We start from the raw sequence: 7,061 nt of genomic DNA on the forward strand, positions 1-7,061 counted from the left end.
CTGCCTGCCTCCTCCTTCCCCCTTCCATTTCAAGAACCACCATGGGGGTGTGAATATCTTGGGGGGGTGGGGTGGGGGTGGGGGTTGAAGGGGGTGCTTGTTACTACGCATACTTCCATTTTCCAGGGGGCCCTTGGGTTGGAGAGGTAGCTCCCAAACTCTCCATTGACCTATACTACATTCTGGGTTGAAGTTTACCTTATTCTGGACTATGAAAAGAGGCCTTTCAAGGCCATGAACAGTGTTAGAAAGATTGGGAGGGTCAGGGGTTATATTAAATTAAGAGAACAAGTTCTTTAATAGGATATTGTTTTTATGCAGATGGATGCTGTTAATTGCAAATGAGTCTTGGTTATTAAAGCAGGCTCCTCAGGGCCTCCCGTTGGAAATATTTTGTTAGTGATCTTTTACAAGTGATGGTATATATTTCTTTTTAAATGGTCTGTAATCAAGATTCCTTACCAATTCTTGTCTCGCTCTTCCCAGTTAATCAGAAGTAATGAAATTCGGCCGCTCCTAGCTTTTTCTCTACGTCTTCCTATTTTCTTGTAGCAGGATTTGAGTTTAGCAATCCTTAGAGAGACAGAGAGACAGACTGGGACTCTGACTGACTCAGATTCCTCTTTCTCATTCTTTTTCTGGCTCTCTCAGTTTTGTCCTTGTAGTTAGATTTTAGTTAGTTCAAAATAAGGCCAAGCCTGGAGAGTTGGGAAGATATTAGGTTTTTCCAGTTAACCTGCCAGTCAGATGACCTTAGTCAGTTCTCAACCCAGCCTGTCTTAGCCCATCTCCTCTCTCCTCCCTCAACTTACCTCAGTCACTCTTCTGTTGACCCTTTCTTTTTCTGAGGTGAAGGGTCAGAATGGAAACCCCTTATCATTAGTGTGAAATGATTTTTTTAAAAAAGCTTTTGCTTTTCCCTACTCCCTACCCTTGTTCTTTTCCTATATAAATCTTCTGCATTTAAGACCTTGGCCTGAAGATCTGTCCCGTTCACACCATGCACCAGCTGGGACTGTTCCTAGTCTGAGTTCTGATCAGAGGGGAGATTGAAGAATTGGTCCCTCCCAGGGGAATAGGCTTTAAATTGTTTGCTCTTTTCAATGGCTGACATTCTTTCCACCTCTCCCCTTCCTCCCCATTCCTTAAGTTTCCTATGCACCCCACTTCCCCAGACCAGGATGGTTGGCACGGATCCAAAACCTCTGGGGGTTGGTGGAATTTGGCTCTTTGAGGCCTCTTTTTTTTCTTTCATGTCCCTTTGGCCCTGGGGCCCTGCTTGCCACAGTGGAGAACACCATCTCCCCCTTTGCTTTTTTCACCAGTGGCAGCAGTGGGTTCTAATTCTATAGCAGCTAAACTCCATTCTTCCTGCCCTGCCCTTCCTGCGTTTACCCTTAAGGCCCCTTTTCCTACTGACCAAATCTCTTTACCTTGTTGGGGGAAAAAGAAGTATTTTGTTTTTAAATCTATTTTCTAACTTAAATACAATTTAATATGTAAATCTCTGCACTTTTGTGTGAGCCTACAAATGTGTATGTGTGCTGGGTTTTTCACTCTCTGGTGTTTCGTAATAAAGAAATCCTTCTTTTCGGGGGGAAGCCAATTAATGAAGGAGACTTGAATGGTTTTAGAAATACAGGGATGTCTGTTTCTTTGTGCTTCTGCCTCATTTCTTTACTTGTGCCTAGCGTGCGTGACCGGACCCCTCCCCCACCTTTTGACCCCCTTCTTTTGAGAGGGCCCTCAGCCTAGTGGGGCAGAGAGAGGGACCTGAACTGTGTGTCTGGTACCCCTCTGGGACCACTTGGATTGGCTCAAGTGGTAACCTAGCAACCTAGCCCTCCTCCCTCTCCCCATAGCCTGGCCCTGTTAGTCCTTTTCTTCTAGCTCAGTTCATTCTGTACCCCTTGAGGCTTGGGGCCAGGCTAGGGAAAATCACCAAGGGATCACAGTAAATTTTGTTTTTAATGATAATTTGCTCTTGTGCCTTGGTGATACTAAAGAAGACCGGTACTTCCGATAATTCAAAGAGCATTTGTGTCAGTTTTGAGAATACATTCTAGGAATTGCTTCCTGTTCTTTAGCAGTGCGTTTTAGAAACAGTATCAAAGGCTAGAACTGCAAATATGGTTAGTTTTAAAGGATGCAAGCCCAACTTTTGAAAATCATGTCGCCAGTAGCAATGCCATTCATGGATTTTTAAGTTGCCAATACTTAGTCTTCCTTTGTAGCAGCTGCATTCGCAGTGAATCTACATATATAAGTGGAAGCATCTGACTGTTAGAGCTTTTAGTATAGTCTTGTGCAGGCATTTGCATACTGAAATATCTATTATCTGATTATAAATGACTTTCCTTTTATTTCTCCTTTATACTGTAGTTAGTGTATTATATTGCTATTCTGGAAATTATGTGTATAAGCAGTTTATATTAACTATGAAATTCATTTCAGGGTGGCAAAGGGTACATTGCAAAATATTGTATATACCAACGGAGGGTTGGGGCTGATAGGGTTGAGAACTGTTGGACTAGATTATCTCAAAGGTCCCTTTCTACCTCTAAATATTTGGAAAATTTAGAAAATCAGCGAACACCCCCCCATCCCCTTATACCTTTAATGCGCTTTTTAAATTTTAAAAGTAACACATGTTCATCAAATTTAAAAGTAGCACATGCTGAAAATTTTGAAAGTACAGGAAAGTAAGAAGATTGAAAAATCACTCATAAACACATCACCAAATATAATAATCACTGTTAATATTTTGGTGTATTTCTTTTTGGTCTTTTTTCTGTGCATATATATTTTTGAACATAACTGGAATTCAACTATAAATATAGTTCTGTAATCTTGCTTTTTTTACTTAGCATTTTCCATATCATTAGAAATTATTTGAAAATACTTCTTAATGACTCCATAATATGTGCATAACCTTTTCCCTATTGTCAGACATTTAGGTGTCTCCAATTTTTCATTATTATGAATATTGCTGTGATGAACTTCCTTATATATGGGCATATCTTATTTCCTTAGGATAGATTCCTAGAGGTGGAATTACTGAGTCAAAGGGAGCGCTCTTTTAAAGGCTCTTGATAAATATGGCCAAATTGCTTTACAGAAAGGCTGTCCCAGTTTGTCCTACCAGCTTTGTATCAGAGAGCCTCCTTCAGCACACCTCATTTAAACATTTGGTAATTTAGTAGCTAGCTGTAAACTGGTATCTTGACGCCTTCATTTCTTAATTTCTATTTCTTCCGTTAATAATGAGGTTAAACATTTTCCACACCTCCCCTCTGCTTTATGTTTCTTGCTATTTGGCCTTCCAAGTCCTTCATCTTTCTTTTTGTATTAGGGGTTTTTCTACTCAATTAATAAATGAAAGCTTGGAGCTCACCCTGCACCATGGGCCGGGAAGTGAAGGGGCCTTGATTTAGAAGTGGTTTTACAACTCTGGAGCATGGCACAGAATTACCTCCCTAAAGTTCCATGCCTCTTCGCTTTCTTCAAGCCCCCCTCCCACTGCCTTTTCTGCCAGCCATTGCCCATCTTCAGCTTCTGACTGTCCCAACTTGGCCAAGTGGGTGATAGTTTTGTGCCCCAAATTAGAGATATGATTGTCATAAAACCTGGCCTCTGGCCATGGCACCCCTGAAAGGAAAACACTGATCATGTAGTCCACGTTGCTTGTGCTCACTCTTGCTCTCTCTCTCTCATCAGAAAATTAAGTACTGTGACTTATCTAAGGTCACGTGGACAGTTACTGGTAAAGCAGAGACCAGAATCCAGATGTCCTCACTCCCAGTCCAGAGAGTTTTCTGGCAAAACCCCCTGCCCCTCAGTCGAGCAGGTGTAGACAGAGAAAGGAGTTTGAATAATTCCAAGTGTCACTTGAATGAAATGAACCTTTCCTTCATTTAACATTCAATAAATACTTGTTGAAAACTGACCATGTGCTAGGGTTAACTTTAGGAGAAATGGCATTGCTGACCCCATTCTCTTGTGAGTTGAGAAACAGCAACAATTTTAAGATTTTTTTGCCATTTTGGATGAATTTTACCAATGATCTCTCCCTTTTAGGCATGCAGAGGGCTGACTATATATAGTCAGACTGATATGGGGGTAGTTGTTGGGGTTTTGTTTTAGACTTAAATCTCTCTACAGACCCCTGCACTTAGGTTGAACTGATGGTGGGGTTTCTTTAGCACAGAAAGTCAGGAAGTTGCCTTGCCGAGTTCCCACAGTCAAATCGCCTGTCCCTTTGTAAGGGCCATTGCCCTGGGCTCTCTCTGACGCTATCCGTGGCAGGTCCCAGAGGCAATGGTATACAAATGCTGTATTGGTAACTGTGAAGTTCTAGGAAAAGGTGAAGCCTACATATCAAGTGCTATAGAATTCCGTTTATTTAGGACCTTCCTGGAGGAGGAATGTTGGCTGGGTCTAGAGGGGAGGCAGTTCCTTCCCACTTGATTGTGTTGTTGGCTGAATAATATAGAATGTGGCCCACGTTGTATGAGAAGCCAAGGTAGCCTCTATTGTGAAGGAGAGGTGGGAGAGCCACTTCTTTTCCCCAGCTGGGAAACCTCATACCTCATCCTGAATTTCCTGACTTGGGAGGGGGGAAGGTGTTGAACCTCACTGAGACTACCGTGATCAGTGCCCATTTTCCCCTTACAAACCTCTTTTAGCTTTTGTTTTAGTGCCCTTGGTCTCTAGTGGCCCCACTGAGGCCTCCACTTCTGTGAAAAGCCTGGGCGGGGTTTCTATGAGTGAGAGGCAGACCATGCTGCTCGAGAGTTTGGGCTGGAACAGGAGAGGGAATCTGTGGAGGCGATAGCCATGTTTGTTGGGGGGAGGGGGGAGCTGATCAGGACCTATCTGGGGGAATAAAGGCAAGGAGTGACAGGCAGGGGTGATGGTTTAGCTAGAATGTGCTGATACCCCCAGCTGCTTCCCCTGATGGGCTGGGGAGGTATCTCTAATCCTGAACTGGAGAGGAGCTGGCTGGACTCTACACTTTTTCTTTTTGAATCTGGCCTTTATCCTCTTCCTTCTAGCAGCCCATGGATGTCCAGCGGAATTGCCTAAAATAAGTCTGATACCCAGGGCTGATCATCGTACTGTAGGCTGGGCAGAGTTAGGGCTGTCCCAGGCTCTCAGGTGGGCTTTCTCCCCATCACCAGCCTCTCCGGACACCAGAGCTGGCACCCTCTACCCTGAATCCTAGCACCCTCTGGGAGCTTTCATATAGCATGTCTCTGAGCTACAGCAGTTAGTCTGCAGACAAGCACATGTCAGCGTGGCCTTTGTGCCCATTCTTGAGCTCAGTACCTTGGAGGTTACAAAAAGGTTCAAAAATCCCCAGCATTTATTGTCACTATGTGCCAGAAACTTTATATGCTATCTCATTTATTTCTCTGTTAACCCCAAGAGGTAGGTATTATTAGCTCATTATTCGTTTCTGTTTAATTTAATTTTTATTTATTTTAAATTATTTTTAAATTGAGATATAATTAACATATAACATTGTGTAAGTTTAAGGTGTGCAGTGTGTTCACTTGATATATTTATATATCGCAATATAGATCATTATTCTTATTTTACAGAAAAGAAATATATGTGTATGTAATTACCTCACATTCTGTAACTAACTAGTAAGCGGTGGAGCCAGGATTTGAAGACACTTTAGAATGCCAAAGCCTTTGCCCTGGGTCACTACACTAGCTAGGGGTCCAAGGTGAGACTAGCCTTGAAGGGAATGAAATGGAGGTTGCTGGGTGGTGACTTGTTATCATTCACTAAGCGTGAGTTTTGTGCTTGACACTGTGCTAAGTATTCTACATACACTAGTTCATTCAACCTGTGTAACAACCCCATGAGGCTAGTACTATTATCCCCACTGTACTGATGTGGAAAGTGAGGCTCAGGGAGGTTAAGCGGCTTGTCCAAAGTGACCCAGCTAGTGAGTGACAGAGCCAAGACTTGAACTCAGGTTGGCCAGAGCTCCTAACTGCTAGTCTTCACCTTCCTGCCCTAGAGGAGCCTCCACTTACTGGAAAGGCCCAAGGGCACAGGAAGAGCCCCATTGCCCTCTTGGACCAGCCCTCCCCCACCTTCCAAGGGGAGCTAGAGGCTACGGCTCCCTGGGCCTCTGACATCCGAGGCTTGGGTGGGGGTATAGGGTCTCCAGCTGTGAAGACTCAGCCTCATGGACACCAGCCCTTGGTTTGCTGGGCTCAGGGTGCCACTTGGCATCTTCTAGATGTCCGCGGGGCTGGACAGGAGCTTCCAGCAGCCCTGCCTGGACAAGGGGCTGCAGGCTTTGCGCTGCAGACCTACAGAGGCACTGCCTTCCTCACCCTCGGGCCCTGGCCTGTAGTCTGCATTTCCTCATTGCCCCTCTTCACTGGCCCCTCCCTAAGTCTGGTGATCATTGGAGCCCTTGCACAACTACCTACTTTCAGCCTGTATTCAGCCTACAGACCAAACTGAAGCCCCGTAGCTCTGAGACACACACACCCCACCCAGGGCAGGAGAGGATTTTAAAACATCATTTTCTCAGTCATTCCTCTTTTTCTGAAATTTTCCTTTCCCCAGCTTGGAGCTAATAGATTGGTATTACCCAGGGGGTTTAAAAAGTTTAGGAATCTCCTCTGATAGGCTCCCCTTGGTGTATGTGGATTTTAAGCACTTTGGGTCTTATTCACCCCCACCCCCCATCTTTCCAAAAGCCTGCATCAAAAGGCAGCAGGATCATGACTTTGCTGCTACCATAAATTGGAGGCTTAGGCCTATTTATTTATTTAGTTTCATCGTTTTCAAAAATTAAAATATTGTTCCTTTTTATAGATATAAAAATAATACTTTTGAAATTCAAATAAGAGAAGAATGTATTAAGTGAACACTTCTCTTCCTCGCTCCCCTAATCCCACCCACCCCCTCACAAGATCACTGGTAACCATTTGGTGCAGATTTTTCTGGTCTTTATTGTGTATGTTTCCTTTTCTTAAATAAAAATGGAATCACCCTATAAATAAAGTTTATTACTCACTTTTCCCCCATGA

This window comes from Mesoplodon bidens, assembly GCF_964165515.1.
Source record: "Mesoplodon bidens genome assembly, chromosome: X".
NCBI lineage: Eukaryota > Metazoa > Chordata > Mammalia > Artiodactyla > Ziphiidae > Mesoplodon > Mesoplodon bidens.